Genomic DNA, 11,279 nt, shown 5'->3' with positions numbered 1-11,279 from the left:
AAGATTTTTAAAATTATTTATTTATTTATTTGACAGAGGGAGCGAGAACATGAGCAGGGGTAGTGGCAGAGGGAGAGGGAGAAGCAGACGCCCCACTGAGCAGGGATCCTGATGTGGAGCTCGATCCCAGGACCCCGAGATCCTGAGCCAAAGGCAGACGCTTAACCGACCGAGCCACCCAGACTCGCCTTGTCAAGTGCTTTTTCAGCTCTTTTCTACTGATTAATTTTGGAGATTTGAATAACATGTTTCTATTTTGAATATATAAAACTTAAAACATGACTGTTAACTTCTTTTTATTCAAAAAACCCCAGAAAATGGGTGCACCTATTTCATGTCTGGTGGTCTGAGCTTCCCCCTGGCTTTTACCACTCACTGGTCAAAAGTTTGCCCCATGGGAGTGAATTCCCCCCTCCCCCGCCATTAGTACTATCATCCATCCCTTTTTGGAGAAGCCAGAACATATACCATTTCCAGAGGTGGTGGCAAGAGCCAGAAATAAGGAGAGTAACGGATTGGCCTCAGTTCCTGCGATGTTAGGTGGGCTGAGGGCCCAGATGCCACGGTGTGCCCGTGACATTGGTGAGGCTCAGAGAATCTGAGGCCGTCCATTAGTTCTGTTAGTTGTATCCAATACTGTCTCATTGCCCCCTTTTCATGCATTAATCTCTTGCTTTATGTACACAGTATTTTCTTGAATATTGCTAAGGTTATTTATTAAATTTATTTATTAAAATGTGTTCTATTCCCTGAATGATTCTCAAAATGTTTCCTGGAGATGTTATTGTCCTCCTTAATTTGTCCCTTTCATTGATTGGTCTTTGTCAGATAGCTGAGGTTTAGGCACTTATTTATTTTAATCATTGTAAAAGGTTTATGACAACCCCTGCCACACAAACACACCCCGAATGAGTGCTTACCATACACCAGCTACTATCATAAGCATGTTTTAGTATCAACTCCTTTAATTGCCATCTCACATTAGAAAATGGAGTTACTAAGGGGATCATACAAGACTCAACCCCCAGCCTCTGACGCTAGAGATTGAGCTCTTAGCCACCACATAACACCTGGTGTTCTATTTGGTTTGCATTCAGGTTTTATTTGATTAAAGCTTCTGAACCTTAAAGTAGCCCAGAAGTCAAGTAGTGCTATTGATCCTATATCCAATCTCCCATTCTTCCAAGGTAAGAAATCTGTTAGCTGGACGTAAGCCTGTCTCGAATACACACTATGCTTCCAAACTTCCCTTGCAGCTAAACATGGGGATGGGAAAAGTCCTAGCCAATAGGATGTGAGTAGGAGTGCTGAGTTCCTGGTCATGGAGCTCTCCTAAGGAGACCGCAAGCCTCCTCACTGAGAGAAGGGTGGCTTTGGGCTGTGAACATGGCAATTTATTTAGGGTGGTGAGCTGGGAGGAATTGTCTGCTGGGTTTTCACAGAATGGAGCTGCCATATCAGAACTCAGCTTCATCCGTGGACTCTCACCTGAGCAAGGAATATACTTTCTCACATTTAAGCAACTGTTATCTGTGCACATGTATTGCTCTTGTTCCTTGCAGCCTAATATAATCCTAAATAATACAATGCTAAAAGGCTTATAATGAAAAAAAAATAGCAGTCATGTGTCTCTTGCCCAGCTCCCCGGCCATGTATCTTCCCATATTTGCATCCACATTTTTAAATGATATATTTTTGTGGTGTTTTCTTGACTAATCAATTTTGACAATATTTATTGGCTGCCTTTTATGGTTGATGTGAACTTCACTCTCTTAAATCTTTCCTTCCTCTTCCCCCACCCTCCTAATATAGATCTATTACAATGTATTCAGTTAAATTGATATTCCCTAATGACAATGATATGATTAAGTGAACATTAATCGCTGATAAGGCCAATTGTCAATTTTGCTTACATTTCTTCTTCTGCTTTTCCCTTGGTATAATTTTCTTTTTATAAGTGAGAGTTTTCTCTGCAGTTGTGAGGTTTTCCTTTAATCCTTCTTATTGGACAGGCTTTTAATTTCCACTTTAGAGCTGAAGACTTTGAGGCCCTTTCACTGTAATGCTAGTAACATTTACTAGGTGTTGCATTATGTTAAGCACTGAGCTTGACGCTCAGTGAATGCTCTCTAGTGCCTACATATGTCCCCATTTTACAGAGCACAAAGTGAAGGCAATTTTCAATAACTAGCCCATGATCACAGAGCTGATGGGGGTAGAGTCGGGACTCAGACCCAGGTCTCTCTGACCCCAGGGGTTGACCCTCCTAATTAGGGATGAGGAAGAGGAGGAGAGGGAAGTTGCCACAATACTTAAGTACAGTCTGAGAATGAGCAGACAGAATACGTGCTAGGCTCACAAGAGAGGAAGTACATACCAGATAAACATCAGCCCTGTCTTACCAAAGAGCTCCTGACTCAGCCCAACATGGAAACAACAACATTTTGTTTTTGTTTTGCTTTTGTGTTTTACTGCTGGTCTGGAGAAGAACCTGGACATTTTGCTTTAAAGTAGTAGAAGGGCAACAGCGGGGGCCCACAGACCTTCAGTTTCCAAGTAGAAAACTCAGATGAAGCCACTTTCCTAGGGTCCCACATCTAGCCAGCTAAGGGAAGATCTCACCCCCGGCCCTCGGCTGCCCGGACCCAGACTCTTCACGCACTGCTCCCTCTTTCATGGGTATGCTCTTAAACTTGACTGCTTCGACTGTCTAGGAGGCTTGGGGAGGACATTTTCCGCATTGAAATCCACACCCACACAAGGCAAAGGTGACTCTGCTATATCTCTGTGCAGGGCCATCCCGAGAGGGGTCAGGGATGCTCTGATGTTGGCACTTCCTTGAGAGAGATTTGGATGATTTGAGGGAGAACACACTAGGACCTTTAAAATTGGAGCTATCCGAGAAAATCTGGGGACCTGTCGCCAGAATAGAGATATGGGAAGTCATGAGATTAATAATGAGATGTTAATGAAGTAATGGCTTACTCCTGCCTGTTGAGATGGCGCCTTCCTGGGTGTAAATAAATCATGAATTACAGGAATAACATTACCTGAGATTTACAGAATATCTCCCAGCTGTTTGAAAAAGCTGTCTCTCCCTCAGGATCAGTCAGAGGAAGATTTCTTTTTTTTAATTATCTTGAATTACTAAGATTACCATTTACTGGTGAATTATCATGTCCTACTGGACTCTCAAAAGTGCTTAATTATATGTGGCGAATAATTTGCTCCAGCTTTCAAAATAAACTGGGATATTGCCTAAGTCCCTGTTTTAAAACCCTTATGGGAATGTGCTACTAATATAAATGAAATCAATGTCTACACAATTCCCAGAGTAGCCATGTATCCTTACCCCAGTCTATAAACTTAGTATTATAATGTATACCTCTTGGGGCTGAGGTGAGGCTGAGGGATGATAATCAGCAACTCGCTACTCATCAGGCTGTTCCAAGAGCTTTATATATATATATATATATATACACACATATACATAGACATACATGTATATTAACTCGTTATCCTTGCAACTACCCTATGTGGTGGGTACTATTGTTATCTTTATAGATGGGGATACTGAGGCACAGGGAGGTTCAGTCACACAGCCAGTAAGGGATAGATCTGGGGTTTCAATTCAAGCTGTCTGACTGCAGAGCTCATGCTCTAGGAATCGAGAAGGAGGTTGGATCGGTACAGACAGTGTGTGATAAAATCCTGTAGGAAGCAAAAGCAGCCAGTTAGAGTAGGAGAGAAGAGTTAGGCCACGGGTAGGTGATGATGCTAGGGGCTCAGAGTCTTTAAAAAGTGGGAAGTGAGAGGGAACAGTGTTCTTAACACTAGGGAGGGACTAGAGATCTGTATGTCCCACCAGTACCTCAAGGACCTGTACGCACTGGCTTGCTGTGCCCTGCGGGGGTGTGTGTGTGCACGGCTGGCAAGACCTCAGAAAGGAATGGCTTTAAGGGGCACCCGGGAGGCTGCACCCTGACACTTGGTCCTGGCGCTCTGAGGCCACAGCAATGATTCTTCAGCTCTACAATATGGCAGCAAAGCAGAGAGCTCCAACTTCATTTAGTTTTTATCAGTGGGAAGCTCTGCAGTAACCAGTGGGGTACAGATACTGAAGGTGCCTCATCAAATGTTTCATTCTGTACAAGACTCCAGGACCTTTGCACAACCCGAGGAAAGGAAATGAACTTCTTGCAGTCTCACCATGATGGGGGTTAGTGGTTAAATTTACCTGATTTTTTGAAGGAAGACAGGTACCGACCGTTTTGGTTGGGAGTCTGACCAGAGCATGACTGGCAATCAGCTGATAATTTTTGAAGCTACATGGAGGTTTGTTATGCTGTTTCATCTACTTTGGCTTCAGTTTTAAATTCTCCCTATCAAAAGGTTAAAAAGGATAAATGTGTTATTTCTTGCACACCTGAGTTTGTGGTTGCACATTCTTACCTGCTATTCAGACGTAAACCCAAACACAAAGGCCTCTGTAATCTGAGAATCTTGTATGTTTGATTTTGACAGAGACATCTACAACTGTGAGTTACGAGGGCACTACATTGTAGAGTTGATGTGACTTTTGTGGCATTTGAGGGAGACCAAGGACTAACGCTACTTTCCTTCACCACCCCACCACCCCACAATTCATCACCAATTGAAAGAGACACTCGCATAAGACAGAAGACCCAAGTACAGGTGTTTCGTCGGTAAAGTCAATTGAAGAAAATAGCCTGGTCCACAGCCACTTCTGGACCTGGTCAGGACTTGGCACCAGTGTAGACCTCAGCGCATGGCACCAGAGCAAGAATTCATAGTCCTGGCATCCCTGTTTCACACTCTACCTTGAACACAAGAAGAAGGATGAACATCTGAACCTGATTCTGGAAGCAAGTCCTGGGCTCAACTCTTATCTCCTATCTGGAAGTGGGAACAGTTCATACAATACCCATCTTGTCTGAAGTCCAGGCAGATCCAGACCAGAGGGAAAAAGGGGGTCAAGCAACATGCTGCTCCCTGCCTTCTCCCAACATTTATTGCTTTCTGTCTGCTGGCCAACTTTCCTAATGCTTATGCGACTTAATTCATTGAATCCTTGTAATGACCAAATAGGACAGATACAGTTATCCTTATCCCTATTCCTGCAGTGGAGGAAAGTAAGGCACAGTGGTGAACTTGAACTTTAAACCCAGTCTGGCTTCAGGGCCCTCACACTTAACTATTCCCCATGACTGCTTCAGGAGCAATACCTGTTTCTTGGGGAAGAGGGGAGAAGGGTAAGGGAAGAAGGGCTGGACACGTTATTTCAATAATGTCGCTAATAAACATAAGAGAAGGTGGTTAAAATTCCTGTTGTCATCACTGATTGATTGTGGGCCAAGAAAGATCTAGTTGCTTCTCAGCCCCGTTCTTGGTTTCCTCATCTGTAAAGCGAAGAGTTTGGATTCTTACAAGGGCTACGCTTGTGACACGCATGCAGCCGCTTTCGTCCCTCCTGCTACAGAACATCACTGATGCGCAATCACAGCCAAGATGTGTGTGGGGTCCGAAATGTGTATGGTTTTGGTGACTCCTTTAAGAAAAAGAATACAAGATCACAAATACAAACTTTTGGTGTGAACATGAATACGGTGGAATGAGAAAAGGGGAGTTTGGGACTCAAATTATAATGTTTCTTTTGGGGTACAGTGGACTTCTCTGAATGTTCTTTCTGTCACAGCTTGTTTGGTCCTCCTGCAGATATACTAGGCTTTGTGGACCAATTCCCAGTTGGTCAGTTAACATCTATCTTGCACATACTTATTAGGCAAGGTGGCCCCCGCCAAGCCTCCACTTATTATGAATCAGAGTGCAAGACAAATTCTGTGGTTTAAGGAATTGCTTTTGTTGGGGAAAGGGGAAATTTACATAGGGCAAGATTAGCAAGAGTAGAGAAGGCATGAGCCCGCCTTGGTCTCATTATTATTACACAAAAGTCCACACCAGATCGGGGAATTCTGCTATATTTCTTCCAGTGGGAAATCACAGGCTTCTCGATACCAGGCTGTCTGGATTTGAGACTCAGCTATTGAGGAATTTTCTGGCAATGATAGCTGCCTAGCACCTGGAGACCCTGGAGCCTATGGGATGTTGCAATATTTCTCATGGGAGAAAGGGAGTTCGTGGTCCCATGGGAAGCTGAGCTTGAGTATGGCCCTTTCTTGTAGAAGAAATGTGCACCACTGACCTGATCCTGACCAGACTGCTGTCCACTTCATCTGGAGTGAATACACAGACATTTTTGCTCATTGCACCACATGTCTAGATTCACATTTACTGTTGCTTTGAAATGCTTCACTATATTGTACTATTTATTGAACACCTACTATATTACTGAGTACCTGCTAATGCTGTGGAATAAGTTCTCTTTTATAGAGTGAGGAACAGAGGAGGCCTAAAGAAATAGTGTAATCTACCATTGCTACAGCTGGCCCATGGCAGATATGGAAATCTGACTCTGATCTCACCACCAGTGTCCTAAAACCTTTTTCCATTAGGCCTCCCAGCATGGCAGAGAGGGAAAACCAGGGTTTAGAAAAATCAAAATTTCAAACTAGGATTGTCCAGACAGGCTTCCACGTGCTCTGTAGGCAAGTCGCTTACAGCCTTAAAGGTAGCCCTGTCCATGGGGCAAGAACAAGTCCACCACTCCCGGATTGGGGAATAGGCTAAAGGACAATTCTCTAAATGGTAGCGCTAAAAATAAATAAATAAATAAATAAAAATAAATGGTGGTGCTATAATAACATTAATGAAGCAGAGTTTGTGCCTTCTTCACTTTGGGATCTTTGGTGTTTGCTGGTTTCTCGATGGATGTTAGAAGAGTGAATGAAATGAGAATTCCTTTTGGTTTGAGAAGTAGAATTTTGGCACAAGCTGGAAAGCAAAAGGCATAAGGAAACATAAAGGAAACTTAGTAATATCCTATTTCAGTTCACACATTTTTGATAATAAGCCATTGAGGAGAACACACACACACACATACACACACACAGACATTACACCATACATACCACACATTGCAAATAATTCTAGAAGCTAAGTGTGACTAGATTACCTGGCGAAGCTTTCAATGAGACTAATGGGCTTCCTTTCAAATTACCGCTGACATCACACAATCACACTAAATTTTTAAATTGATCTGTCTTGGGTATATTGTGGAGGTAAAACTGAAGGACTATATTTCTTCCTTTCTCACCTTTCTAGTGTAACTTTCAGGTACAAATATAGATTGAAGTGTTGCTGTTGTTAAAATGACACAGTTTTTCACATAAGCTAAGATTAGTTTCAGAAGAGAAATTCACAAGCCATGGTCCAGCCCAGGAACCCCTCATTGTTGATTTCTCAAAGCAGTAAGAAATCAATCTACTCACTTGACTTTACTGAGAACCTACTATGTGCCATGGATGAGTCAAATGGATGTTGTAAAAATGTTCTTGCCTTCTTGTATTTGCAACATGGTTGAAGAGGCAGGGCATGAATATAGACAATTTTCCTAAAGGTGTAGTTGCTGCATAAGAATTAGTATTCTTAACTAATATTAAAACTAAGAGAGGCTTACATAGTAAACCAATGCAGTTAACCACATACTAAGAGGTCTGGGAATTAACAGTCTTAGGGTTGATTGAGTAGTTTAGCCATTGCAGGGCTCTGCATAGCTGTCTTTGAGATAGTCCTGGTATTTCCCTCATGGGCACAAGAAGGCTGCTGCACATGTAGGTAAGACATCCTCACATGGCCATGTCTGAAGGCAAGGGGGTATCTAGTGAGAGAGATCTCCTTGCGTACTTCTCTCTTTTCTCATATAAAAGTATTTTTGGAATGCTTCCGACAAGCATACTCATATTGTATTGGCCAGATCTGGGCCACAAGGACAAGCCTACCCACAAGGAAGTCTAGAAATAGAAGTATCTGGGGCTTTATAACAGGAAACAACAAAAAATTAAGAGAGTTGGGAATCGGTTATTGAAAAGCCAACCCAAAGTCAGGAACAATGATTAACTGCCAACTAAGTGGCATAGACTTAGCTTTCTACTAGAATTTTCTTCAGTGATGGACATGCTCTATATCTGTGCTGTCCAATATGTGAGTCACTAGTAATTGTAGCACCTGACTGCTAGAAATGGGGCTAGTGTGACTGAGAAACTGAATTCCAGTTTTATTTAAATTTAAATAACCACATGAGGCTAGTAACTGCTATATTGGACAAAGTAGAATGATAAACAATATCTTCTTAGAGGTCAGAGGCAAAACAGCCTTATCACTTTGGGCCAGAATAATGTAGCCTTCGTGGAGGATGAGGAACTCTAAATGGAATCAGAAGACAGTTGGGGTTTGGAAGTTTTCTAAAAGAGTGGACTTGTCCTATGTCAGGGACACAGAAAATAATGAGGTCTTCTTAGGAGACGCTAAGCAGATCAGTTTGACAGAAGTATGTTTTTTTGTGTGGAGGAGCAGGCAAAAAGCTGAAAAGCAGGTTCAAGTAAGATGGCGGAAATTTTTGGACACCAGGTTTGACTGTGTGTAATAGGCAAGTTATGTTGTTGAGTGAAGATTAATACATAAAATGGTTTCATAAGTGGGAAGCTGTTAACCTTGTGAGAGTATGGAAGATTAACCTGGTGATGGTAAGAGGAATGGATAGAAGGTAGGAGATTCAGTTATGACAGTGTTGCCTAGATTTTTTATATTATGGCTCATATGAAAAATGATGGGGCAAATGGATAATGTAGCTCTTGGCCAGAAGTGACCAGCCCAAAGTGTCCTGCGCCCCGAGGCATTCACCTCCAAATCGTCAGATGACAACCACCATGTCCTTATACCTGTACTCTTTTTATAGCATGGTAGTGGGCACCAGCACGTAGCTGGCAACCTCTAAGTTAGCAGCCTGTCCTGAATTAAATAGGTAGTGATGTATATGAAAAAGGAAGAAAAGAACGTGAGATAATTTACAGAAGAAATTGAAACTAATTGGGAACCAATGAGATGTAGTTAGGATAGATTTTGCATTGACAGTAACTCCTAAATTTTGAGAATGATACCAGAAATAAAAATGGCTTGAGAAGTTGTTTGGAAGGCACATGGTGATTTCAGTTTAAGATACGGAGGCAAAAACTGGACCCTGATGGTGGGCATCTCATTGTGGCCCTAGTGATCCATGGTTCTAGTAGTCATGCCCTCGCATAGATCCTCTCATATTGACTCTGTGTTTGGCCATGTGATTTCTTTGTCCAATGAGACATTAACACGATGCAGGCAGAGGCTTGATGAGTGTTTGTGCCTTGAGGCTTGTCCTCTTGGAACCAGCCACCCTCACGTAAGGAAGCTAAGGCTAGACCACTGAATGATGAGAGGTCATGGGCAGAGAGATACAGGGTTATGTGAGTTCGTCTCGCATATTCCAGCCCTAGCTGAACTCCTAGCTGAGTGCAGTCATGGCAGTTGACTTCAGCAGAAGGAACCACTCAGCAGAGCTTGGGCATTTCAAAAATTGATGAGAAATAATAAATCATTGTTTTAAACCACTCTGCTTTGGGTGATTTGTTAGGCACTAATAGATAATGAAAACAATATTCAAGTGAAAATGTTCAGTGGGCCCTTGGTGATATGGGCATAGAGCTCAGGCAAGAGATCTGAGCCTTAGGTGTAATTTTGGAATGTATTCATGCTTCTGTCGTAGCTCCTACATTGTAATTAAATTGATTTCTTGTCTTCCTCACTAGACTGTGAGCTCTCTGAGGATAGGGACTGGGTCTTTTGTAAATTCTAGTACACTATGTCTGGTTCAAAGCAGATGGATACTCAAGAGATCCGTGCTGACTCATAAAATAAAAGAATAGAGTGAAGGGACTAGACCCGGGAATCAGATAGGCCAGGCCTGAACTCCGACCCTCCCAGTTGCTGGCTATGTGACCTTTAGTAAGTCACCAGTCCTCACTGTGAAATGTGAGTCATGTCACCTGCCCCTCAAAGCCACCAAGAAGAGCCAACATGCAGTAGACACTCAACAAACTGTAGCTTTTGTTGTTGAGGATGAATGAAGTGGTGGTCGAAATGTGTGCACAAATGAAATCAATTGAGGAAGTGCAGAAAGAGAAGAGCTGTGAACCTGGGAAAGAACAAGGGGGCAGGTGAAGGAAAAAGTGATTCAGAGCTAGAAAGCAAGAGCTAGAGTATGAGAGGAAGACTCAGACCAATTGGAATATCAGGAAAAGAACCAAGATTGGGTATGTTTTACTGGCTGTAAAAGGGCAGAGATTTTTTTTTTTTGCAAGATTTTATTTATTTATGTAGAAGAGTGTGGGTGAGCAGGGAGAGAGGTAGTGGGAGAGAGAGAGAGAATCTCAAGCAGACTCCTCGCAGAACACAATGCGGGGCTCGATCTCACAACCCTGAGATCATGACCTGAGCTGAAATCATGAGTCGGTTGCTTAACCAATTGAGCCATCCAGGTGCCCCTGGGGCAGAGATTTTTTTTTTTTTCTTTATTAACCTTGTTTCAAACTTTATTCCCAGGCTTCTTCAGCTTAATTAGTTGCAAAGAATGAATTGTGTATAAGTAAAAACTGAAAAGAGCTGCAGTGTCCAAGGGTTAGGCTTAAAAAATATTAGAGATCTAGATTTTATCAGATCCTTGAACAAAATTTTAAAAAGCGGTCATAATATAAAAATAGCAGCTCCCAGTAACTTCTTCAGGTTTTATCTTCTTCAGAAGTTGACTCAATTCAGGTTGCTTCATTCTTGGAAGCTTCATCAAAATTCTCCACAAGATCTGAAACTTCATCATCATCATGCTCTCCGGTAGCAAGTGCTGCTTTTCCATCCACGGATTGTTTGGGCAGAGCTTCAGCCAGTCTTCTTAAACTAGTCAGACTGTCTGCACCAAGTTGGTTTAAGATACTGGGTAGCATTTCTGTCAGCCGCTTTGTCTCAGCATGGCCTGTGATGGTGAAAGTGTTCACTGCTAGTGATGCCTGAACTTCGGGGTTGTTAAAGTGGACCACTGGTCCTTGGTTTGTGAACATAGTCACTTCTTCAATACCAGAGATATTGTTTACCCCTAACTTCTTTAAGGAGAAATGAAGTTTTTTATCATCTGCTGTAGCCGTTCTATGAATCACCTTCTTTCGGCGAGCAGTTCCTTTCCCACCAACGCGCACTTGTGCTTGCAGTTTGGCAAGTTTCTCCTGGTTCATGATAGTTTCTTTCATCTTGTTGGAGCGGAAATGGGACTGCGCAGGGGA

At 42.5% G+C, this 11,279-nt stretch overlaps 1 pseudogene; it reads right to left on the bottom strand.

The window, feature by feature from the left end:
- Nucleotides 1–10,760: 10,760 nt before the first annotated feature.
- LOC114214673 (transcription factor BTF3 pseudogene) lies at nt 10,761–11,279 on the bottom strand (annotated as a pseudogene).

This window comes from Eumetopias jubatus, unplaced genomic scaffold (assembly GCF_037043125.1).
Source record: "Eumetopias jubatus isolate StellerSeaLion01/CBP00866 unplaced genomic scaffold, mEumJub1_p1.0 scaffold_1, whole genome shotgun sequence".
NCBI classification, from domain to species: domain Eukaryota; kingdom Metazoa; phylum Chordata; class Mammalia; order Carnivora; family Otariidae; genus Eumetopias; species Eumetopias jubatus.
This window is presented reverse-complemented; position numbering and strand designations above follow the sequence as displayed.